At 50.8% G+C, this 26,378-nt stretch overlaps 1 protein-coding gene across 4 annotated transcripts in view; it reads right to left on the reverse strand.

Moving 5' to 3' along the window:
- ATP2B4 (ATPase plasma membrane Ca2+ transporting 4) overlaps positions 1–17,236 on the reverse strand; it is a 98,655-nt gene extending 81,419 nt beyond the window's left edge. For all 4 annotated transcript variants that reach the window (XM_084865835.1, XM_084865834.1, XM_084865837.1 and 1 more), the window contains exon 1: positions 16,777–17,236. The gene's annotated coding sequence lies outside the window, so the exon portion shown is untranslated. The remainder of the gene's footprint in view (positions 1–16,776) is intronic.
- Between the last annotated feature and the right edge of the window lie 9,142 nt (positions 17,237–26,378).

A 26,378-nucleotide genomic window follows, 5' to 3' on the forward strand; every position in this document is an offset into this window, starting at 1 on the left:
CTAGTAGGGGTGCATGCAGGAGGCAGCTGATGGATGATGTTCCTCTCTAATCAATGTCTCTATCCCTCTCCCTTTCTTTCTCTCTCAAAATTAATTAAAAACAACAACCAAAACCACATTTAAAAAAAGGAAAATCTATAATAATAAAAGTGTAATGTGCTAATTAGACCAGACGTCCTTCCAGACGACCTTCTGGACAAAGCCAGGGCTGTGAGGGAAGCCCGGGTCCTGGGTGCAGAGGGAAGCCGGGGCTGGCAGCCGGGGGAAGGAAGGCCTACTCTTGCACGAATTTCGTGCATGGGGCCTCTAGTAAGAGAATAAAGTGGAGCATACCAAAATGTTGTTATCTCTGGACTTATAGAAATCTTGTTTTTTTCCTTTATGTTTTTCTGAATTTCCCAAACTTTCTAGAAAGATCTTGTATGAAAGCAACAGAGTTCAGACTTGAGTTTAAGAGACATGCTTTGAATACCACATTCCCCGCTTAGTAGCTGTGAATCCCTGGATAAAAGATTTCCACTCTCTGAACCTCACTTTCTTCTCTGGGAAAGACCAGGAATGACACAGAGCTGTCCTAAGGAGGAAATGAGGTCATGGAATGTCAGCCCTTGGCACGGTGCCTGAGAGATAGTAAGTGCTCAGTAAATGCTAGCGATTTGTTTTTACGCTTTGCTTTACACCCAGGAGAAAACGGAAGACCTGCCTAGCTCAAAACCCACCATTTAGATCTGGGGTGGGGAACCTTTTTCCTACCAAGGGCCATTTGGATTTTTATAACATCATTCAAGGGCCATACAAAACTATCAACTTAAAAGCCTGCTATAACAATAAAATAAAAAGAAAGAAAGAAAGAAAGAAAGAAAAAATGTTAGCCTGCTATGTTTGGTCAAACGTTTAATTTAACTCACCCCTAGTGCCTTGGCAGGGCCAGACCAAATTATTTCGTGGGCCTTATAGGGCCCGCAGGCCCGACATTCCCCACCCCTGGCTTAGATGAAAGAATACCGGGGAAACACCAAAAGCCATGCCAGGTCTCTGGAAGTGACTGGGACAAGAACCATCCAAATGGATTGACCGAAAAAGCTGGATGGACCTAGAGGGTATCGCACTAAGTGAAAAACAGTCAGAGAAAGACCAATGCCGTATGATTTCACTTATATGTGCAACCTAAAGAACAATGTAAGCAAGCAAATTAAATAGAAACAGACTCCAGGAACGGACTGATGACTGGCAGAGGGGAAAGGGAGTGGGGGGGCCAGGTGAAAAAGGGGACGGGATTGAGAAGTCCAGACTGGTCGTGACACAGTAGTCATGGGGTGGAGGATAGGAAAGACAGCCAGTGATATTGTAGTAACTGTGTCTGGTGCTAGGTGGGGACCGGCACCAGACACAGTTACTCTTTGTAAAAACATACGATTGTCTAACCACGAGTCTGCACACCTGAAACAAACACAAAATAATACTGAATGCAAAATGTAATTGAAAAAAAAATTTTTTTTAACTGAAAAAGAACCATCACAATGTAAACTGGAGTTCGGGTGTCAATGTCTGTGTGAGAAGGAAGCCACGACAAAGGGAGGGTGTCACACGAGGAGAAACACCAGGCCGATGAAAGAAAAGAGAGAGGCTCTTGGAAGGAAAAAAAATCCCAGCGCTAGCTCAGACCCCAGAATAAACGATACAAAACAAGCCTAAGAAAAGGATACACCAGTTGGTGCTGGAGAAATCCTGAATAGTTTCTGTTTTCACATTTTGCATTATTTTGAAACTTTGCCTCTCTGTGGTTGGGGCAGGCTGGCCATCCCCTCTGGCTGTGAGGGTCGCTAGTCTGGGCTGGCAGTGTGCTGACCTTCCCAGGTTCCCATCCCTGCCCAAGACCCTCTTTCCGGTGAGGTTTCTGTGAGGCCTGTGAGGTGTGCATCCTGCAGCTGATCGGCTTAAAGCAAACTCTCCTTTGGTGCGGTCGCTTTGCGGGCCATTTGGGAGAAAGAGAAACCAATAGTGCGACTGTTTTGATACTGAAAATTCACAGGTGGCCTTTTAAAACAAAGAACCAGTTCCTCCAATCCTCAAAAAAAAAAAAAGTACACAACCCAGAAGGTATGAAAAGACAGAGGGGTTGGCAGGGGTAGGGTAGGAGTAGGAGACGGCAGAACTGCCAGGGAGCCGAGTGGGAAACAGCTCTGACTTAAACGGGGCACAGGTGGGCTCCGGGAGCAGGGGGCATTGGGATGGCCGGCAGGGAGCTCCGAAGTGCAGCTGTTGACAGCAACAGGTGCCACGAGATGAGGGTGGAAGAAAGAAAGAAGTGAAAGGGGAATTGGCACCGTTGCCAAAGTCCCACCATGAAGCCCCAGTCCTCTCCCCACCTCCAAGCAGTGCCCACACAGTCACCCAGAGGGGGCGCCAGGGAGCCTCCCAAGCTCCCAGGGGGGGCCCAGGGAGGGGGAGGTGGGTGAAGGGGAGACAGCCCTCAGTCAAGGGCTCAACAGTTCTTGGGAGGCCAAGTCCCTAAGCAAAGTCTCCCGGGGCCCTGACCACACAACCCAGTCACCAACGTCCCAGGAAGACAGCGTCTGCCACCCAAGTGCCCTTGCCTTCACTCTTAGGAGTTTTATTTGTTTCCATTCTCGGTTTGCAAATTCAAATGCCTACTGGGACCAGACAGGCACAAATACAAGCAGAGCAGGCTGAGTGCTTTGCGTCAGGGAGGGGAGGAGTCTGCGGCAAGCCGGAGAGCACAGGCCGGTCTGAGGGAGCAGCAGGGACAGTCCCTGCTGACCACCGCCCCGGGGTAAGGCAGGCTGGTTCTGTCAGAGCCTCTGGTTTGTGAGAAGAAGCAATTTAGACTTCTATGTGAAATCTTATACCAACTGTAATTAATCTGCAGGGCTGCTTGGCTAGGATGAGGAGGCGGAGAACTTGAGAGTTGGAATGTCCTTGAAGTACATTTAGGCCAACGTATTCACTTTAAACATGAACAAACCGGAGCCCAGAAAGGTTCAGTGATTTCCCCAAAGTGATAAATGGTTCAAATCCCAGGCCCCTCACCTGCCAAGCTAGAGCTCATTCCCCCAGGCCACCTGCCTGTCTCTAGATTGCCTTTGCACTTACTCAGGCATGAGGCGATGGAGGGCTGAACAGGGACGGTGACCTTGGGAAAGGAAAAGGTAAACCTTGCTGTGCTCTGCTCTCTAGTTAAAGAAAAATTTCTATCTGCTTATTGTTATCCATCCATCCATCCATCCATCCACCCATCCATCCATCCATCCATCCACTCATCCATCCATCCATCCATCCACCCATCCATCCATCCATCCATCCATCCATCCATCCATCCATCCATCCACTCATCCATCCATCCATCCATCCACTAATCCATCCATCCATCCATCCATCCACCCACTCATCCATCCATCCATCCATCCATCCATCCACTAATCCATCCATCCATCCATCCACCCACCCACCCACCCACCCACCCATCGCTTCTGGACGACCACTCTAAGAACCCAGGACTGTGCTGAACACCGGGTAGGCGGAGATGACGGAGGCACCACTTCTCCTTTCAAGGAGCTCACAGGCTGTGAGTGGGCTGGGCTGATGCCACAGCCAGAACTCGCCAGTTGACACATCATCATTGACCCTGCTGCCTCGAGGCCTGCTCACAGCGCTCTCAGCTCACCACCACGCCCTCACTTCCTCTGAAAGCACCTCCCATCCCTGAGAAACTGCAGGGGGCTGGAGAATCCCCGCCCCCCCGCCCCCCCTCAAGAGAGCCTGGAGCATTTAGGCGATGGGGGAGCAGGAGCAAGAACAGGGACCCAACCCAGCCACTCAATGCCAAGCCCCTTCCACGGAAGGCAAGTTCCGGTTCGTGCATTGCCTTGGCCAAGTTGCCCCTAAGATTTCTGTGTGGGTGTGCGCTGGAAGTCCCATGGGAAGTCCCAGGCTGGGATGCCCCTGGCTGTGTGTCCAGCGGCCTGCTCCATTCTGAGGACAGCTGGTGGCTCCTCTTGGGGACCAAATAGTGATCGAATCGTCGGGCCCCAGTTTCCATAAGCAAGTGGCGCTCAGTCACCCAGCCCGGTTTTCCCCATCAACAAGATAAGTCCCCTCCCAGCAGAGGCTCTTACAGCATCTGCTCCTGGGAGAGGAATGCAGGGCAGGAACAAACAAGGCGCGGTGGGTGCAGCTCCGCACCTGCCACTCCGCCTTATCTTGCCGGGACTCTCGTTGTGCAAGCATCAAGCACAGTCCCGGAGCTGGCACTGAGGAGAGGCTGTCACGTGGGGATGACGGAGTCCCAGGCAGGCCCTCTGCAGCAGGCGGGGGCTCCTGGGCCTTTCTGGTACTGGGGGATGAGAGACCTTAACCCTCTGATGAAGGTGTCAAGCCAAAGGCGAGCAGAGAGGAGGTGGGCAGGTTTGTGCCAACATCCATGGAGCAGGAAAAGAAAATGGAAGGATGGAAGAGGAAAAATAAAAATTCAACCAACACTTACTATGGGCCCTGCCCTTGGGACATACATCACCCTTGATATTCAGGTATTATCCTTATTTCCCAGAGAACGTGGAGTCTCTGAGGTTAAGTAAATTGTCCAGGGTCATAGAGCTGGCCAGGCAGACTGGAACTCAGTTCCACTGACCCTCCCAAATCTGTGCTGTGACAGGAAGCCAAGCGGCTGGGATTGGGAAGGCTTTTCTTTCCTTTTTTTTTTTTTTAAAGAAAGAGCATGGACTGAGTGTCAGAGAAGGCCTGGGTCAAATAACCAACCCTAACCAGCCAGATGACCTCTGGGCAAGCGACTTAACTCCCTGAATGTTAGCTTTCTTATCTGTAAAGCACAGACAATAACGTATTGTAGGGATGTTATAATGACTACAGATAATGCATATAAAATGCCTAGCATAGAGCAGGGTTCAAAATGGTAACCTATTTGCCAAGCCCACTAAACCCACATAGTCCAGGACAACTCACATGGCCTCTTATTTCTGCAACCAGGGCACCATCTCCATGATATGGTAGAGAGTCAGGTGCAGTGGAGAGCATACTTGGATTTGAATCCACTTGAGGTCAAGGAATTTCCCCCCTAGAAACACCTGCCTCCACCATAGGCCCTGAGGAAGGGATAGACCTACCCTCCCCCTCCCTCACCCCGCCTCCCGCAGCAGGCCACAGACAGCAGGGTGCACACGGGACCTTGCTGGAACCAGCACCTCCTGGCATTCGGATGGACAGGCTGAGTTAACTTACTCTGGAGAGGTAAGCGGGAAGGTCACATGAACTTGGCCCCTGCACCGGCGGCTTGGTTCACCACAATGGGTGCTCACACGTGGATATGGGGACAGCGAAGGGGAGAGTCTTTGTGGCTCTGCAGATGGCACAGTCCACATAGGGACTGTGCTTCCCACCCTCCTGGGATGGGTCTCTGTGACCTTCCAGTCCAGCCCCTTTTACTTTCACGTCTCTGAGTGGGTTTCTGTTCTTACAACCAGCTCATCTCCAAGACAATTCCTGTACCTGCCTCAGAAGGTGGTGGTTGTGACACAATTTGAAAGCAGCTGGCAGTTAGTCGACACTCAATAAATGCTGTTGAATCGCTCCCTTCTCTTGGCAAGCAGTCAGTCACTTAGCAATGGAAAGCGGAAATCCATAGATGGGCTGGAGCAGGGTAGGCCCTCAGCCTGATGCTTTATGAACATCTTTACTAACCTGTAAGATGAAGACAACACTAGAGTTGACTTCATTATTTCCTAAGAATATTAAATGAGAAATCCAAATCTAATACCTAGCGCATAATTAATGAATGTTAGTTAGCTCAGACAATCACATGGTGGTTATTATCATTTAAGATGCAACAACTATTGTAGCAGGCCTTGATCTAGGGGAGGAGGGAAGACACGGTAAGAGCAGGCTCTGGAGTGAGGGGGCGGGGAGGGCTGGGGCTGGGCAGTGAAGAGAAGGGTCTGGCGTGAGAGGGCAGCACACAGACCTAGCACGTCAGCATTCATTGTCTGTCAGGACACTCTATAGGGTACATAGTGGAAGGTGATATTATACACATTTTATAGATGGGGAAACTGAGGCTCAATAAAAGTGTGTATAATATGTACCAACCAAATCTAAGTCCACTCTTTTATCCTGTAATACTACACTGCCTCTGGAACGTACGTAAGGCAAGGGGCCAACATAAGAAGTAAGGATTAGCCGAAAGTGGTTGGCTCAGTGGATAGAGTGTCGGTCTGCAGACTGAAAGGTCCCAGGTTCGATTCCGGTCAAGGGCACGTACATTGGTTGCGGGCACATCCCCAATAGGGGGTGTGCCAGAGGCAGCTGGTTGATGTTTCTCTCTCGACGACGTTTCTAGCTCTCTATCCCTCTTCCTTCCTCTGTGGAAAATCAATAAAATATATTTTAAAAAAAAGAAAAAAAGAAGTAAGGATTAAAAGAGAAACTGAGAGTTTCATTCCAAGGTCCCATTCAGATCCCTCCTGGGCATCCCAGCAGACTCAGAGGCCCCAAAATATAAGCAGGGGGAGGGTGTCCAAATCAGGTAACACTGGGGTGCCACCCCAGGGAAAGATATACCAGACTAGCTAACACCCACAGCTTCAGCACCAGCGCCAGGCCCCGGCCCGGGAGAAGCCTGGCTCTGGCCAAGGGCAAGTCCTTCCCTCACCACCAGGCCACAACCTCTTGGTAACCCAGGGGCCACCCTGCAGTGGTCTCCAAGGCCCCTCCAGTTCAACTGAGTATGGAGCCAAGGCCTTCTATTCCTGAAGTCAGGGTTCAAGTGTTCTCTAGAGACACAAGTGCAAGTTCCTTCGAACACTGCTCCCGCCAGGGCCTGCAGCACACCCCAGGCTCAGGACACTCATCCTGCGGCTGAAAGCAGGCATTCTTAGCCGCTCCCTGCCTCCTGGACACCGTGTCTCCCCAAAGCCTAGCACAGAGCCTGACATGCAGTTTGAATCCACGTCAATGTTTGTTGAATAAACAAATGAGCAAGCGAATGAATGACAGGTTGGCCCTGGCAATACAATCAGCCTGTGTTGTCACATGATCGCAACCTCGCTCTGCTGACTCTCAGCCCCCCAAATCAGGGCTCCTCAGCCTCCCGGGCTTAGTCAGCTGCTGAGGAAGAAACTGGTCAGAGTCAGCTTCCCCTCCACACCTCCTCTGACCTTTCAGAGGAGCTACACCTGAGAAAGGGCAGGGGCAAGGGGGCCCAGGCAGGAGGAAGGCCCTGCCCGGCCTCCCCACAACTCCCGCACCCTCTCACGTCTCTGCTTTTCTGGCTCAGGGCTCCCTGCCAGCCTGCAGAGGGCCACTGGGAGCAGCTCAGGGACGAGGGTGGTGCCGGGAGTGTTTCTCCTCTGCATCTTCTCGCGTGCTAATGACCTTAATTGTTAAGAATAGCAGCAACAATGCCGGCTCAGAACTTATGGTTTCTAGCATCTTTCTTCCCAAGTGCTTCCAGCACATGACCTCATGCCACGCAGCATCCTTGCAGGGGCTGGAGTGGGTCTCCCTCGGACGTGGGTAGAGAAACTGGGGACCGAGGAGGTTTGTCGTTCATCTAGGCCACACAGTGACACCCTGATGGGGGCGGGGGCCCGCGCACAGGCCCACTCCAGCTCTGGCTCAGGCTCAGCCTAGTCTGGTGTCGCTGGGCAGCTCTCTAGGTTTCAGTTTTCTCACTTACTAAAGAGGGAAATTGGACCATTTTCTTCCACTCTATCCATCTCAAATGCTCTGAACACCCCCCTGCCCCAATCCCTGCACCCAGCCCAGAGCCTGGTGACCGACACCCTGGGTACCAAGGTCTGGATGCAGCTGCACCTGTTCCAGCATCCTAACAGGATGCCCTACGATGCCTCCCACCACGGAAGCTGCATTACACACAGCGGGGAGGAAACATCAGATATCACCCTGGGGTCCATGAGCACCAGGGCAGCAGGCAGAAAGCAGGCTGCTGAGGCCAGACGCCATCCTGCCTCGGACACCGGTGCTGGCTCAAAGACGAGGTGGTCCAGTGGGGGGTGCGGGTGGGAGGGAGACAGCCTCCCTCACCTGCCAGAGCATCTGACTCCCCATGATGCCGAGTGTCCTCGACCAGATGCAGCAGCACAGCGCTTGTTCCAAACCCCCTCCTCCCCTCCCCCATCCTCTTCTCCATCAAACCTGTCCTCTCTCCTCATTCATATCCTGTTTGGCCAGCGCCTCCTCCAAGGATAACTTCCAGGTGAGCCCTGCCAAATTCTGGTTCCCCCCACTCCCAAAACACCCCTTGGCTCCCAGCTTCATGTGTCCCTGTGCCAGATGAGGCCTGAAGGGTGGTCCCCGCTCTAGTCCGCCACTGGACAGGGGGAAGAGCAGGATGGATGTTTCCTACTGCCTCCTTCCTCAGCTCCTACAATATGAAGCGGGGCATCCAGGGCACCCGGACAGCGGACTCCAAGTGGACAGCACCCTCCTCTCTGCCCACGGGCAGCAGCTCTGGCCAGTGACCAGGAAGGCTAATGCTGGGCTCTCAACCAGAGTCTGGACGAGGGCTCCGCCCATGTGTCTACTTCCAGGGCCAAGAGAGGGAAGGCAGGCTGGCCCAGCAGCTGGAGACTTTACCCAATGTTTTTCCCCCCCAAGCCCAACCCACAGTTCAGATGAAAACCCTCTCTCTGCATCCCCTAGCATTGGCTGGCTCCTGGTTCCCAGTGTCTGATCATATCAGTATCAGGTCGAACCATATTCAGCTGTCTTTAGTGGGTCAGAAGTGGTTGCATGTGGGCAATTGCACCTGGCTGGACCTAGTGGCTCTTTGGGAATCATGATTCCCTAGGAGACAGGGAGCACGCTGAAGGCCGGGATCTCTGTATCTCCAGCCAATCTTCCTGTTTCCGGCTCAGGACATCGTGGAGTTGTGGCCTCGGAAGCTACCGAGTAGGCACTTCTCAGTCGAACTTCCGGGCCGGTGAGATGGGGAGTAATTAGTGCATGCCCTGGCCTTAAACCTCAGGGGTGGCTGTCCACAAGGCAGACCCTCCCAGGCCTCCTTTGGCCATCTCCAGTAGAAAGATGCAACTTAACTACAGGCTGTTAGATGGTGCTCGAATCTATGACAACAGGGTGTGGTTTAGGCACCGAGAGCATGGCCTCTTTGTAGAAAAGGAGAGTCTTGAATGAGAAATGCTTGTTGTCCAAGCTCCTCTTCATCAGCTGTCCGGGTCTGGGTCACACCGCAGCCCAGATCACCAGCTCCAGTCCCGTGCTCTCTGGCAGTCCTGGCAGCCTCGGGGAACAAGCCCCTCCCTGTCTGCCCCCTTCCAGCTTCCTGGCTCCCACTTTTTCAGGCTCCCTTGGTAGACAGAAGGGGAATTGACTAAAGGATCAATACCAGCCCTCTCCTACATGAAAAGAGCCTGAGTCACGCTAGGTCTGGCCCCAGGGTTGCCAGGGAGAGGAGAAAGAGAGAGATGAGCAGTCCTGGAAACACGAGCTCTCTCCAGAGCCCGGCTGAGGGGGTGGGGGCAGCATGGTGATGTGGGTCACAGACCGTGCGAGTCTTTAGGTCTTGCTTAACCCAGGCTTGAAATATCGGGGCAGGCACAGCTGGGTTCTCACCAAACTGCTCAATTACAGAATTCAGGAAGATGTCCCTGATGGATTCCTTGGGAGACCCCTCCTCAAAAGGCAAGGGGGGTGATTCTGGAGGCCCCTGTGCCCAGGCTTCCTCAGCTGGCCCATGGGATAGAGGAGGTGGGGGTGGGATGGGGAGCATGCCTGCTCCCACTGGTGCCCCGGGGCCCAGCTGGCCCACCCATTGTGCCCAGCTGCTTCCCATCTGGAAGGAAAGCCTGGTGTTGGCAGCACTGAGGGTGAGAGGGAAGACTCCCGGAGGGAAATCACATTGTCAGGGCATCCCTGCGTGTGCCTCGTGGGGCCCAGGGAGCTTAGCTGGCCAGGAGTTTGGGGGCTGAGTGAGAGGAGTCTAGGAATGTGGGAGTCCTTCTTGACATTGACTTCTCTCCCCAACTTAGTGTTAGGAAAACTTAAAACCTGAAACATTGGAAACATAGTACAATAAACAACTCAGACCCTTCATTTTGATCCACCAATTGTTAACATTTTATATGCTTTCTCTTCATGTACACACACACACACACCTTTTTTGAAAATCACTTGCAGTTCCTGATACTTTTGCATATTCTCCAAGAATATGGACAGTCTCCCTCAAAACCACCATCATTACCATGATCACATATTAAAAATGTAATAATAATTACATGCTACCTAATATCTATGTGAAAAGTTCCCAGGTGTCCAGGATGTCTTTTATGGCCGTGTGTGTGTGTGTGTGTGTGTGTCCCCCAGAATCCAATTAAGATTTATGCAATGCATTTGGCTATAATGTCTCTTTAACCTCTTTAAATCCAGACCAGTTTCTGTCTCCTCACCCTCTCCCCATAACACAATTTTAATGTGTTTATGACATCTACTTCCCTGAAATCTCAGTCAGTTGTCATGTAAAATGGCTCACAATCTAGATTTTTCTTTTGCTTCCTCATAATTAGATTCAGGACAAACATTTTGACAAGAACATGGGTGATGCGGTTGGAATTCTTCTAGCCTATCAAGAGGAATTAATGCCAGGGGATCCCACTAACACTGTCTGGTTACTTGGTTAAAGTGGATAGCGCTGACTCTCTGTAAAGAAAGGTTTTCCCTTTTGTAAGAAGTAATCCACGAGGTGATACACTGAGACCAACCTTGCTCTCAACGGGATTAGCATCCATGAGTAAGCCTAGCCTGAGTCAGCTATTATCTCGGGGGCTGCAAACCGGTTAAATTTCAAATTCGGTCATTACTTCTACATTGCATTAGCTGGCATTTATTTGATAAGAGTTTTCCCTCCCTGCTCCATTTTAACTGTCAGAATAGACACATGGAATCTTTCAGTCTGTGTCTTGCAGTCTATTAATGTTATTCTTTTTGAAGCTCAATGTGTCCCCAATGGGCGCAGTGGGAGCCCCCTGAAGCCATGTCCGTTTGTCATGAGCATGCTCTAGCTTTCTGCATAACATGACTCACTTGCAGTTTCCCCATCCCAGACCCCGTCTCAGCCATTTCTCCAAGGAGCTCCACTTTCTGTCTCTGGGCAGTGGTGCTTAGGCTTGAAAGGCTGGGCATGAGGCGTGTTCAAGGCTACTATGCATTCTTGCTTCTATACTCTCCCAGTGGACAGACTGAGGGGAGACACAGAGCAACACAGGGCTCTTCCCCACCTTTCCCAGCCCCTATTTTTGTCTCTCTTTTTTCACAGTGAAACCCTACTTTTCAGTAACATCAATAACATCAATAGTTACTTGATCTATCCCTACAATAAAAAAGTTTCCAATTTATGACATCAGTGACATGACCAATAACAGACCTACAAAGTAAAGTTTAAGATTTGTCCCCCCCCCCAGTTCTTTCTATCCTTGGAATACATATTCTATTAAGGTTATAGAGGCAGGACTAAAAAATTAAACTAAAAAATTACTTGAATTACTTCTTTTCTTGTAATCAAGTTGATATACAGTTAAGTTCATTGCCTCTGTGTGGTTAGCTTTAGGGTTTGTTTTTTCTTTCTTTGGATCTAATTTAATTTGTGAATATGTAAAATATTTACCTGGTTCAAAAATCAAAATTGCCTGGCCCGGCTGGTGTGGCTCAGTGGTTGAGTGTCGACCTATGAACCAGGAGGTTATGATTTGATTCCCAGTCAGGGTACATGCCCAGGTTTTAAGGCAGCTGATCAATGATTCTCTCTCATCACTGATGTTTCTCTCTGTCTCTCCCTCTCCCTTCCTCTCTGAAATCGATAATATATATATATATATTTAAAAAAATAAAAACTGCCTAAAAAGGTGTAATCAGTAAACCTTTACTTCCATTCCTATCTTCTTTACCTTGTTCCCACTCATCCCATATGGGTAACCATTTTAATTAATTTCTGGTTTGTCTTTCCTGTGTGTATGTGTGTGGGTGTGGGTGTGCATGAGTGTGTGTGCGTGAGTGTGTGCATGTATGTTGGCAAAAAAGTATTTCTGCTGCTTTCTCAACCCAAAGGGGTTATACTACATGCATTCTTTTGCATCTTGCTTTTTTCATTTAATAACTCATCCTAGAAATGATATCATATAAGTTCATAGGGCTCCTTCCTGTTCCTTGTTTTTGGCTTCATAGTTCTCCACTATATGGGTGTCCTGTTGTTCCCTCAACCAGTCTATGAGAGATGGGCATTGGGCAGTTTCCAATGATTTCCTATCCGATTACAAGTAAGCCTCAAAGAATCACCGTGTGCATATGTATTTTGTAACTGTGAATGTGCATTTTTCTGGATAAATTCCTAGAAGTTGGACTGCTGGGTAAATGCTTATGTTGCTTTGTTAGATATTGCTAACTTCCCCTCCACAGGAGTTGACCTGGTTTGTACACCTGGCATTGATTTAAAATCTAGGAGGTGTTCTGAGCTGAGAGTTTCTGAGCCAACCTGAGAGTCTTTGACCTTCCCACCAATAACACACTATTCCACGCTCCCTCTGCCCTGCAGAAGGCAAGAACAATGGACTCTGATTCCATCCCAGTTCATCCTTCTGAATTTCTGTACTTCATGTGGAAAAGCAGAGCAGAGAGAAGTGATGAGGCTGAAGGGGTGAGGAGAGGCAAGAGAGCAGGGGACCCACGCCCCATGACATCCATGTTCTTACCTCCCTGTTCTTGCCTTTGGCCCCTCCACTATCCCCCAACACAAACTGCCTTCGACAGCTCCTCCCCGACCGGGCTCTGGTTCTGACTAGATCCTGCCTGGTTTCCCTCCTCCGTCCACCTTCACGTGGGCCCATCACAGAGGACTGGGGCGGGGTGGAGGCCGAAGTCTAAGGCCCCTGTCACTTCTGTTTTAACACATGCAGAGGACATAAGCCAGTGGGACAAGAATGGCTCATCCAAAGGAAAAAGCAGACTGAGATGCTGGGAGAGGAACAGAGATGCTGAGCCCAAAACATTCCACACGAGCCCCTGGGACTCCAGCCCCAGCACCTGCTGTATTGCTAAGGCCGCTCTACAGAAAGGAGAAATGGGGGGGGGGGGGGTGCAGGGGAGAAGGATGCCCTCCCCGTCTGAGGGGGCCCAGAGGCTCTGCTTCCTTGTGACCCAGAAGCCTTGCCTTTCTCACCCCTCCCTCCTTCTCACCCCTCCCACCAAACGGCAATTGGGGAGGACGGGGATCAACGCATGTCTACGGGGATCAATGCATGTCTTGAGGAAGTGAAGGGAGCCCTGGCTAAGGGGTAGGCTCAGGGGAAGAGGTCCGAGGGTGGGAAGCCCTCTTCAAGGTCAAATCAAACGCCTGGGCCACCCGAAGCCAAACAGCCTTGGGGACCAAGAATGAGCACCTTCTTTTCCTTCCTGCAGAGCTTGGTGGGTCTGGAATGCCCTGGCCAGGGCTTATCCATATCCTTGGGTGCTGGTCAAGGCCAGGAGCATAGACTACAGGAGAAAAGGGCCCACGGAGGTTACTGAGAGAAGCTAAATTCTGGAGTAGGAGGCAGTTTGCTGGGGAATGCTTGGACGGCTGACAGGTGGCAGCTGGCTCAGTGCTGGGCGGACCAGGCCCTTTCCGCTCAAGACCCTCTGGGGTGTGAGAGTGGGGGCCACTAAGGCTCCCCACTCAGGAACTTCACCTCCCCACCTCCCCACCTCCCCACCGCCCCACCACCCCACCTCCCCACCTCCCCACCGCCCCACCGCCCCACCTACTTCTTCCAGCACTCACACCAAAGGAAAACTCTTTTTAAAAAATAATTTTTAAAATATATTTTTATTGATTTCAGAAAGGAAATCAAGAGATAGAAACATCAACGATGAGAGAGAACCATTGGTCGGTTGCCTCCTGCAGGCCCCCTACTGGGGATCAAGCCCACAACCCAGGCATGTGCCTTTGACTGGAATTGAACCTGGGACCCTGCAGTCCGCAGGCCAACGCAATGCTCTATCCACTGAGCAAAACCGGCTAGGGCTAAGGGAAAACTCTTAACTGCTCTGCTGTGGCCCTCCCATTTTGACTTTCTTTTGACACCAAAGACCATGGAAATCGGACTAATCTGACCAGCCCCTTCCTCCCACTATTCCTGAGGAAGCATCTGCCTGGGTGAGGCTGATTCCCAGGGACCCCCCAAATGCTACCTGCTTCTTCCAACAAACACTGACTAAGCACTTTTGGCCCTTTTTGCGCTTTTTACGCTTTTTAGGCTTGGGCACTGTGCTAGGTGCGGGGAGTCCCCGAGGATAAGGGAGCTGTGCTCCTTCGACTTGACCTTGAACTTAGCCTGGGACACGGAGGTGGACAGTGTAAGGGGAGAGGACTGAGGCTCCCTCCTCGGCGGCTCACCTTCTGCACAGAGAGCTCGCATCCAGGCAGAGCCGGGGCGGAGCCGGGGCGCGCGGGGAGCTGCCGGGGCGGGGCAGCAGGTCCGCCACCAGCGGGATCCAGCCCTGCAGCCCCGACCCGCTGCTCCAGGCTGCGCGGCAGCAGGGACCTCAGAGCACGCTCCATAGAGACCCCATCCCCAAACCTACCAGGACCTACCCCTAGCCAGAGAACTGGGCTGCGGGAATGGTGGGGTGATGCCCCAGAGGGAAGGGCGTGGGGGTGCGGAGCGTCGTGATTCAGGGGGTGCACCTTGGCAAGATGGTGGCTGAGAGGAGAGGGCTCCCGTGCAGGAGCAGAGGAATGGAACCCCACCCTCTTCCCGCAGAATGAGGGCTGGGCCCTCTCTTGGCTCCCCTGCCCAGCCGGGAAGCCCTCCTTCCCTCTGGATGAGGGAACATGGGGGGAATGGGGGACAGTCAGGTCAACCACCGACACCTCAACATGAACACTGGCTCCTATTGTTTCCTGGCCCCCAGTTAAGCTCTCCTCCCAGTCCCTTCCCTCCAGTTCCTGAGCTCCATTTGACTAACACTCCTCCGACCAAACTGGCTGCTTCCTCTCCCCCGGCCTGACCCCCGCACGTGTGTGGGCTTCGGGTCCAGCCAACGAGGGAGCCACCGCCTCTTCCTGCCCCCCCCCCCCCTATTCCTCCCCCAGACCTTCCCCACCTAGTCCCGCCGGACCCCGAGGCCCCTCTCCACGGCCCTCCCCGGGGCCAGTCCCGGCCAAGGAAGACCCCCATCTCTTCCCTTCTTTTCCAGGCAGAGAGCTCGGAGCTCAGGGTGGGGGGCTGGAGGGGCACCTCCACGTAGGAAGACCATAAGGGGCAGCTTTGGGAGGGGCTCAAGGAGGGAAGGGAGGACCCTGAGATCCGTGGATAAAATAAGAAAATAGGAAAACAAGAAAACAGCAGAGGCTCTCCGCCCACCCAGAGGAGGAGGTGGCGCAGCAGCAGAATGCACTTCGCTTCCCCTCCCCCCCGCAGCGGCGTCCGTGGAGGGCTGGTGCATTTCTTCATCTGACACCCCCCAACCTCCCCCCCCCCCCCCCAAAGCAGGCCAACCGGCGCCGACGTTGCGTCTGCAAGTTACTGTGAGTGCAGCCGGGATGCCCAGGAGGCAGCCGCCTCCGGCCGGCGGCGTGCCCACTCGCGCCCAGGATGTGGCGGGCCCCTCCCGCGCCCTCCACGCCCAGCCGCCGAGGAGAGCGCCGGGCCCTTCCGAGAGATGGAGGAGCGCGAGGCCGGGCTCCCTCCGGGGAGGATGCCAGCCAGCCTCCTCCGCCCCGGGAGCCGGCCAAGAATGCGAGTGAGCGTGTGTGTGCAGGGAGGGCGGGAGGGACCATCCAGCCTCAATCTCTCTCTCCCTCTCCGGCCCCAAGGCGCTCTGGGGCACTCCTCCCAAAGGCGCCCACGACCAGACCCTCCACCGCGGAGCACCCACCAGCCTGGAGATTGCAAACTTTCCAACCCCAGCTCCTCCCTCTCCTCCCTCGGGGACCCGGCCGGCGGGGCGTTGCCCTCGGAGACACTCGCACAGTTGGTCCTGGGCTCCCCGCGCTACACAGCCCAACAACAGGGCGCGGGATCGCTCAGCTTTTCCACGGCTAATTATAGCCGGGAGAGCCTGAGGATGTGTTGCAAGCGGCAGGGAGAAGCTGCTGGGGTTCCTCCCCAAAGCCAGAGGCATTCAGTGTGTGCACCCCTTCCTCGTCCAGCTCCTTCCAGCCCCCCTCCAGCGCGCCCATCTCCCATCCCCACGGCGGCCCCTCCTTCTTGTTGCAGATTTCTGACTCCGTTCATTTTTTTTTTTTTTTTTCCGTCTCTCTTTGGGGCTTTCGAGAAAGGGAACAGACGCGGAAAATATTTTTGCAAGTTTTCCATTCAGCGCGGCTCATTCCCAAGCCCAGGGGGATGGGGAAGGGGAGGAGGAGGGCAGGAGCAGATGGGGGCAATGAACTGTTTTTTCCAAAAGCTCCATTGGGGTGTGAAAAAAAAAGACACATCCCTCCATTTCCCAACCCCCTGCGGCCCAGGAATGACAAAAACTAGGAAAAGGGAAAATAAGTCACTTGTTTGATTATGCCATTTCTCAGAACTGAGTCTAGGAAAAGGAAAGACAGTATTTGACAAATCTGTACATAACACACACACACACACACACACACACACACACACACACCCCAAACCCAGCAACGAGAAAGATGCCAGGAACAGGAAATTCAGGGAGTTTTAGAAGCCAGGGAGAGGAAAGAAACAAAAGTTTGCACATCGCGAGTCAATCCATTCTCTGCAAGCCTACCTCTCCTTCTTTCTAGCAAAGGTCCAGGCTTCTGCAGGCAGGACTCTCCCTCCGGGTTTCCATGGGCAGGGCAGGGCAGGGAGGGGGTGACCCCTGGTCTCCCCAGTGAGCAGCCACGCTAGAGATGCCGGCCGGCGCTCCTGCTTTTCTTTTCTTTTCGTTTCTTTTTTCCCCCTCCTTGGCCAGGGAGCGGGCCGGTCTCCCCCGCCGGCCCTCCCGCCGGGAAGGGACCTCAGGTTCCTGGAAGCAAATGCTGCGGGGGAGCTGGGCGGGTGCCTCCGGCCTCGCTGTCCTCGGAAGGATGGCTCCCCGGGAAGTTGGTGCCTTCCCCTCTGATCCCCAGCTTGGATGGTCTCAGCAGCAGCGGAGCTTTCCTAAGAAAATGCTTGTCATGGCAACAGCTCCGGCCAACTCGGACCGACTCCAGTCCGCCCGCTCTTCCCGGCGGCGGCGCGGGAGGAGGAGGGGCGGGGCGCGAGCCGCGGGGGGCGGGGCTTGGCGCGGGGCCCGCCGCGCTCCGCCGTTAAGGTGGCCCGGCCGCGAGCCGCGCTGCTTCCTGGTCCTTCTTAAGGGGGACCTGGGGGGAGAGGCCGGGGAGGAATCCTTCCTCCTGGGGGGTGTTCTCCTCGCCCGGGCTCTCTCACTTGTTGAAAGGAAAGTAGGTGGGGTGGAGGTGGGGCGTGGATGTTGGTAACAGTGTTTGAACCGTTGCTGGGTGGAGGGGGAAAAAAGGAAGCTTCTGCAGGCGGTTGGCTTCCTGCAGCTCCTAGGGGCCCCTCAACCTCTTACTCACTTAGACACAGGAACCAGAAACCCGAGGTGTTTGTGTAAACTTGTACCATCTCCTCTCACCCTCTGCCCAACTGCCCTCCCCTGCCATCCTAGTCACCCTTAACTGCCCTAGAGAGTAATTGGGGGTGACCAGGCCTGCAGAGGAGGGCAGTTAGGGGCAACTAGGCCAGCAGGGGAGGGCAGTTGGGGGCAATCAGGCTGGCAGGGGAGCAGTTAGGCATAGATAGGGCTGGCAGGGGAGTGGTTAGGGGTGATCAGGTTGGCAGGCAGGTGAGCAGTTGGGAACCAGCAGTCCCAGATTGTGGATGGGTGGGATGGGGCCTAAACCTTCAGTCAGACATAGGGGGCTCAATGGAGAAGGAAAATGAATTGCTTGGGATGCACACACACACACACACACACACACACACACGCCTGTACACAGTCCTCACCCAGATTTCATACACGCAGTCCTGGGCCACATGTTGCTCCCTCTTGCCTCTGCACCCCCAAGAGGCACCTCCATAGTGCATGATCACATCTGCCTATTTTTGAGACCTACTATGTGTGGTCTGTGGCACCAAAAGCTTTGCATGTAGGGTTTCCTTTCTAATACTCATGGCAATCTTAAAAGGTACTTACTCTTCCCCTTATTTCAGAGGTAAGAAAATTGAGGGTCAGTGACTGGCCCAAGGTTACACATCTGGATGAACCAGGACGCAAGGCGAAGTCAGACGGACTCCAAGGCTTCCTGTACTTTCCTGCACCTATATCAAACCCCAGCACACGTTTCCATTTTCATCTGTACACAGTCAGATGCCGCGCACACTTACGCACAGCCTACAAACTGTTAATCACACCCCCGCAGCCACACACCTACAGCACTGTACAACAGTGCCACCCATAGATTCTGCCTAGAACCTTATGGCTTTCAAGTACAAACATGCACCATAACTGGTTCACACACCACGTCTTCATTGACTGAGCTTTTTCCCACACCTACCTCTCAGCACACACACACACACACACACACACACACACACACTCCCTCATAGACATATGCTTCTCTGGGAGGCAGGTTAGAGTTGCAAACTGCTGTGAAGAGAGTGACTCACCACAACTGCAGGGCTTTGAGAAGAGGCCTCTTTGATCCTCCCACCTTAACCCAACTTTTCACACCGAGAGGGTCCTCCTTTGCCATCTTTCCTTCCTGCCCCAGGTCTAAGAACCACATGCACATTGAGAAAAAAGAATTGTGAATTACCAGTAGACCCTGGGCACTGGTTTCCCTCTGCCCATGAGCACCCTTCCCAGCTTCCTAACATTTGGGTCCTTTCTGTTCTTCTCAACTTTCCTATCCTCCTATTTTTCAACAGCTCATCCACATCCTATTTCTGAGCTAGGGAAAGTTAAACAGACTTTCACAAAAGTGAAATAACTGTTGAAACCGGTTTGGCTCAGTGGTAGAGCATCGGTCTGGGGACTGAAAGGTCCCAGGTTCGATTCCGGTTGAGGGCATGTACATTGGTTGCGGGCACATCCCCAGTAGCGGGTGTGCAGGAGGCAGCTGGTCGATGTTTCTCTCTCATCAGTGTTTCTAGCTCTCTATCTCTCTCCCTTCCTCTCTGTAAAAAATCAATAAAATATATATATTTTTTAAAAAGTGAAATAACTGCCAAAGCCGGTTTGGCTCAGAGGATAAAGCATCAGCCTGCAGACTGAAGGATCCTGGGTTTGATTCCTGTCAATGGCATGTACCTTGGTTGCGGGCACATCCCCAGTGGAGGGTGTGCAGGAGGCAGCTGATCGATGTGTTTCTCATCAATGTTTCTAGCTCTCTATCTCTCTTCCTCTTTGTAAAAAATCAATAAAATGTATTTTTTTAAAAAGTGAAATAACTTTTAAAAATATTGTTCCCTAAAGTAAGGTATATTTATCTGAATAGACTTAAACAGTTAAAAATATTTCTTACTTTTAAATTACAGTTGACATGCACTCTTATTTAGTTCAGTCATATAACCCATTAGACATTTATGTAATGTACAAACTGATCTAGTACTCATCTGAAAACATACATAGTTATTACAATATTACTGACTATATTCCCTATGCTGTACTTTACTAGATTCCTTTTGCTATCCCATGACTATTCTGTAATGACCAATTTGTACTTGTTTAAAAATCTTTAAAAAATGCTTTGGTTGATTTTTAGAGAGAGAGAAAGGGGGGCGGAGAGAGAGAGAGAAACCGCAGTGTGAGAAACATTGATCAGTAGCCTCCAGTATGTACTCCCATCAGGGATTGAACCTGCAATCTGGTATTTGCCCTGACTTGGAATCGAACCTGCAACCTTTTGGTACACAGGATGATGCTCAGCCAACTGAACCACACTGGCCAAGGCAGATTTATGCTTCTTGATCCCTTCACCTTTTTCACCCATCCTCTCCCTGAGAACTCCTCCCATCTGGTAACTGGCCAAATGTTCTCTGTATCTATGAGCCTGGTCCTGGTTTGCTTTGTTTTTTAGATTTCACATATAAGTGAAATCATGGGGCATTTGTCTTTCTCTATCTGACTTATTTTACTCAGCACAATACCCTTTAGGACCATCCATGCTGCTGCAGATGGCAAGATGTTATTCTCTTTTCTGGCTGAGTCATTTTCCATGGTATATTTGCACCACTTCTTTACTCATTCATCTATTTTTTTAAAAAAATATATTTTATTGATTTTATACAGAGAGGAAGGGAGAGAGATAGAGAGTTAGAAACATCCATGAGAGAGAGTCATCGATCAGCTGCCTCTTGCACACCCCCTACTGGGGATATGCCCGCAACCAAGGCACATGCCCCTGTCCGGAATCGAACCCGGGACCACTTCAGTCCCCAAGCCGACGCTCTATCCATTGAGCCAAACCGGTCCCGGCTACTCATTCATCTATTGATAGACACTTACTTTGTTTCTATATCATGGCTATTGTAAATAATGCTGCTCTAAACATATGAATATATATGTCTTTTTGAGTGTTTTGGGTTTCTTCAGATAAACACACACAAGTCCAGAAGTGGAATTGCTGGGTCCTTGTGTTTGTCTCTTGTACAATTTGTAATAAGAAGTCTGGTATAATTATTGCAGGCCAGAGGGAATGGCATGAAATATTCAAAGTGATGAAATATCTCTGTATAACTATTGCTACTCTGGCTTTTGTTTTGCTGTGTTTTCATGTTCATGAAATATTTTTTTCCATCTCTTTAAGTCTCTGTGTGTCTTTCTATCTGAAGTGTGTAAGGGTCATGTTTCGTTATCCAGTCATCTACATATGGGCTTTTATTTTAAACTATGTTTTTATTGATTTCAGAGAGGAAGGAAGAGGGAGAGATAGATAAAAACATCAATAATGAGAGAATCATTGATCGACTACCTCCTCCTGCACAGCCCCTACCAGGGATTGGGGATTGAGCCTGCAACCAGGCATGTGCCCTGACTGGGAATCGAACCCTCACCTCCTTGTTCATAGGTCGATGCTCAACCACTGAGCCATGTTGGCTGGGTTTGATTGGAACTTTTAATCTATTGGCATTCAAAGTAATTATTGATAGCTGGGCTTGATTGGAGCTTTTAACCATTTGCATTTAAAGTAATTGTTGCCTGACCTGGCATGGCTGGGCATTGACCTATGAACCAAGAGGTCAGGGTTCAATTCTGCTCAGGGCATACCTGGGTTGCAGGCTTGATCCTTGGTGGGGGCCTGCAGGAGGCAACTAATCATTGATCCTCTCTCATCAATAATATTTCTCTCTTCCTCTACCTTCCTCTCTGAAATCAATAAAAGAAAAAAAATTAATAACATAAAATAACTCTCCTGATGTTTAAAATAAATAAAAATAAAGTAATTGTTGATAGCTGCGCTTGATGGAGCTTTTAATCCATTTGCATTTAAAGTAATTGTTAATAGCCTGGTGGGTGTGGCTCAGTGGTTGTGTAGACCCATGAACCAGAAGGTCACGGTTTGATTCTGGTTAGGTTGTGGGCTTGAACACCAATAGGGGGCATGCAGGAGGCAGCTAATCAATGATTCTCATCATTGATCTCTCTCTCTCTCTCTCTTTCCCTTCCTCTCTGCTGAAATAAAAAAAAAATTTAAAAATGAAGTCATTATTGATAATGCTTGTATTTATTGCCATTTTATTATTTATATTTTTTATCTTTGTTTTCCTTCTTAAAGGAGACACTTTAACATTTCATATAATACTGGTTTGGTGGTCCCTTTTACTTGGGATATGTTTCTTTGTCTTTGTCTTTTTATTGGTAGTCTCCCTGTGTTTGTTTGTTTCTTTAAAAAAAAATATATATATATGTGTATATATATATATATATATATATATATATATATATATATATATTATTGATTATTTTACAGAGAGGAAGGGAGAAGGAGAGAGAGTTAGAAACATTGATGAGAGAGAAACATCGACCAGCTGCCTCCTGCACACCCTCCACTGGGGATGTGCCCGAAACCAAGGTACATGCCCTTGACCGGAATCGAACCTGGAACCTGGAACCCTTGAGTCCGCAGACTGACGCTCTATCCACTGAGCCGAACTGGTCAGGCCCTGTGTTAGTTTCTATGTATTAAGAAGAGCTGCTATGTCTCCTGGTTTGGCAGAGTGGCCTTCTGGGTCCTGTGGGCCCAGTTGCACAGCCTCCCCGATCTCCTAAGCTGGGCATTCCACTTGTCCCCTCCTCCCCAGTGTGGGCTATGTGTACCCTCCTATTGTGGTTGAGCCTCGATTGCTGTTGTCATGCCAATGGGAGGGATTTACCCCAAGGTCAATTGGCTGTGAGGATTGACCACAACCACAGCAGACGACCTACTGTGCCAGGGCTGACCCCATAGAGCAGGACTTGCTTTAGAGGCTTCTGGTGCCTGAAAAGTTCACCTGTTGAGTGTGTCGTTCCTGGAGGAGGTTGCATGGTTCTGGTGTGGCCTGAAGCCATGTATAGGGCGTGCTGCCTTTGGGGCCTCCCAGGAAGTGCAGGCCAAGGTCAGCCACTGCCTGTGCCCTGCCTGGGGCCACCGAGCTTGAGCTACAAAGTGGTTTGCAAATAGCTGCTACTTGTCCTGTTATGCCCAGATTTTGTGATCCCCAAAAACCACCAGGGAGCCGAGTCCGATGCAAAAGCAAAAGAGCCATTTATTCAGGGCTAGCCCGAGCTCTGTCCCACTTACACAGACAGAGGCATGGTGGAAGAGAGCGAGCTTCAACAGATCAAAGGGTTTTATACGGGTCCGGGGGAGGGGTGGTGATGTCACTGCTTTGGCTGACCCCGATTGGTTGGGTGAGGGCTAGGGTCCAGTTTAGGGGTGTCGAACTCAATCAGAGAAGGGGCCAAAATCTAAAATCCAGCCTAAATTGCGGGCCGAATGGTTTACTGAACAGTCATAAACTGACAATGTCATAAACTGACAGCGGAGTGCAGTGATGACAGCGCGGTGTGGGCCACATTGCAAGGCCTGGCCTGCCGGATTTGGCCCCCAGGCCTTGTGTTTGACACATGTGGTCCAGTTACACAGGGACATAGTTATACAAAATGGAGGATTCAAGATGGCGTCAGGAGTTAGCCCCGCCCTGCCCTGCCCTCTCAGTACTGGGCTTGGAGGTGACTGGAGGAGCCCAAACAGCAAACCAGGGTCAGTTGCCACTAATGCCAGGCCTTGGGGCGATTTAGAAAGAGGTACAGGCACACCAAGGCCAGCTGCTGCTTGTTTGGAGCTTATGAGCCTTTGAGGGACTTTAGGAATGTGCACAGCATGAGCTAAGATAGGCTATTTTTATGGAAAAGCCACCGGAAAGGGCTTATGTGGGTCTGAAAGTTGGGCAGGGTGGGGGTGGGGGGGTGTCTCCGTGAACCACCTGTGAAACTTTTTTTAGATTGCTTGGTCTGGGCTCAGAACTTGGAGTTCCCAATGTGGTGCTAGAGATTTCCTGCTGCCATCTATCTTGGGAATCAAATCCAGAATAATCTCCTGTCTGTCCTTGAGCCTCTCCTCCCCAGCCCAGCACAGCGGATGGGAGCTTGCAGAGGCAGGGAGGGGAGTTTAGGGCCACCCTCTGTGGAAGCCACCTGTGGGTAGTTTTCTGGGCATCCTCTCTAGGGATTGAAGGTCTCACCCTCCTTGCCCTAGGAGGACACCAAAAGCGAGACTTTTTTCTCATTCACTCCCTGCCCATCCCTAAACTTCCCTGGTCCCTCCCACCCTGCTCCCCAGGGCATTTCAGTAACAGGAATAGAGATGGAGCCTTGTTAGAGTTTGGAAGTCCCAATCAAAATGTCAGCGTCAGGAGCCCAGATCCATTGTTGGGAAGACGGAATGAATAGAAAGGAATTGACTGGACAGGGCTTCAGATTTAATGGCCTGTCAGGTTCCCTGCTGCATTGTAACAGTTTGACATTTTAGTGCCCAACAAGTATCAAATGCATCTTTATCATGACATGGTGCTTTCACTATAGGAAAGTTATTTTAAGCTTGTCTACAGCGGCTGTGAGGGGAGGCATTGCCTCACTGTTCAGTAAACATGTCTGAGAGGGGGAGGGAGGGTCACAATTTAGGCCAGAGGTGTGGTCCCAGCAGAGGAGCCTGCTTTGGTTGTCTGGCATGTGGAGCTGAATATGATGCCTGGTTAGTGTTTGAAAGGCAAGATCCTCTCCTCAGACTTCTTGGGTTCAGGGAGGCAGGCTCTGCAGAGGAGGTACCGGTACCACCCAAAGAGTCTCTGATGTCTGCCCCGTCCTTGGCTTCTTGGGATTCAGGCCAGGCCAGGAGGATGAATTCTGTGGTGGTCAGCTGGTAGGTCCTCCTCCTCTTCCTTCTTTGTTTTAAAAAAATATATTTTATTGATTTTTCACAGAGAGGAAGGGAGAGGGATAGAGAGCTAGAAACGTCGATGAGAGAGAATCATCGACCAGCTGCATCCTGTACACCCCCTACAGGGGATGTGCCAGCAACCAAGGTACATGTTCTTGACCGGAATCGAACCTGGGACCTTTCAGTCCACAGACTGATGCTCTATTCACTGAGCCAAACTGGTTTCGGCAAGTCCTCCCTTCTTGAAGAGCCCAGTGCACCCCTTCCCCGGTGGGGGGGTTGCAGGATGAGAGAAGAGGCACTCCCCACCTCTCTCCAACCCTCAGCCTCACATGGTCAGGAGAGAAGATGCGAGAGGTGGGTCCAAGTGACTCCAGGGTCACTGCGGCCAAGCCCGCCATCGGAGCCGGTGCTTTCTGAAAACCCAGAAGCCTTGATGCCTGGCTTCTTCCAGAAGCAGCTCGAGGTCTCTATGGATAAAAATAAATCTACCCACAAAAATAACCACTGCACGTGGGAAAGTGGAATTGTGCCCCTTCCCCCCACCATGGGCAAGAGGGAGGCTCTGTGTCTACCATCAAAAGTCCCTGGTTAGGCTGCTGTGCGAGGCTGGCTGCCCTAGCCGCTTAGTAGCTCTCTTTCCTCCTTATCCCTGCTCATCTGTGACTTCCAGTTTCTCTGCTTCTGCAGCTCTAGCCTGGCTCTTCTTAGCTGGTGTCCTGGGCTCTCCAGGGCAAGTCTGTCTTGGGGCGAGCCTTGTCTCACTGGAAGATAATGTAGTAAGCCTTGTGTCTCCCTCAGGTGTTTAACAAATATGTTCCTCTGGCCTCCTGAGAGCTCCAACTTGAGATCCCAACCACCTTTGCCATTTCTCTCCATCGCCCTTGAATGCAAACCGCATCTCTTCCCGTCACGGACACCTGTAGTTTGTCTGTCTAGAACAGCAACTGTCCTCCCACGTCCAGACCCAATGCTTCTTTAAGAGGGTCTTTCTCCTCACTGTTAATGTGGGAACTGTTTTTTTTGTTTGTTTTTTTTTTAGAGGTCCCACTCCTATCTGATCTAAACTGAGTCAATGACATCCTTTCCTGGGATTTTTAAACTTAAGACCGAAGAGTGTCCCTCCAGCAGCGGACACTGCGGAGTGAACCTCTGGGAATATCAGGGGTCACGTTTCCTGCCCCTCGGAAGAAGCCTGCCAGTAGGAAAGAGTAGAGCTTCTAGGTGGAGAGGGGCAGAGAAGAACGCTGAAGGAGTCTTGGCAGCATCTGAGTCAGCTCCATTTCATATCCTTCTGTACCCTTGATGTTTGTTCCTACAATGAGTTAATCACATGACTCATTATGCATGATTAAATTGTGGAGTTTCTTTGTCACTTGTATTGAGTAATATAGAAATGTACTATAGATAGGAATATAGGAATCCTTTGAGCTGGTACCTACCATTTAGGTACACTCATTTCAGAGAATTTTATTCATTAATGACTACCTAGTATTCAAGTCAGTACACATTTCTTGAAGGTCTACTATTTCAACATTCACTGGGCCCAGATGATGTATACAGAGATAATAACACTGATAATTTAGTTGAGGAAAAAGATATGTCCATAGCATAAATAATAAAAATAGAAGCTGTTATAATTATTCTTTTAAACATATTTATTGCCTACTGTGTGCTAGTAGTACATATGAAAAGATGAAGTCTGAAATTACACCTATGGACATTCCAGGAGGGCTTCCTTCTGACAGGAACTTTAGAAGGTTCTAGTATTTTAAAAATCTTGAAGAATAATCTTGACACTGTTTTGGGTGGGAGGTTGGGGGGAGCAGTAAGGGTAATGATATGAGCCAAGGTATGGAGGTAGAAAAATAGAGTGAAGGCTGGGCAGATGGGTTGGGACTAAACTTTGGGGGCTCTGAGTGGCTGCATCAGGTCTGGCTATCAATCTGGCTGTGGCAGCAAT

Source organism: Pipistrellus hanaki (genome assembly GCF_964339955.1).
Source record: "Pipistrellus hanaki genome assembly, chromosome: 18".
NCBI classification, from domain to species: Eukaryota; Metazoa; Chordata; class Mammalia; order Chiroptera; family Vespertilionidae; genus Pipistrellus; species Pipistrellus hanaki.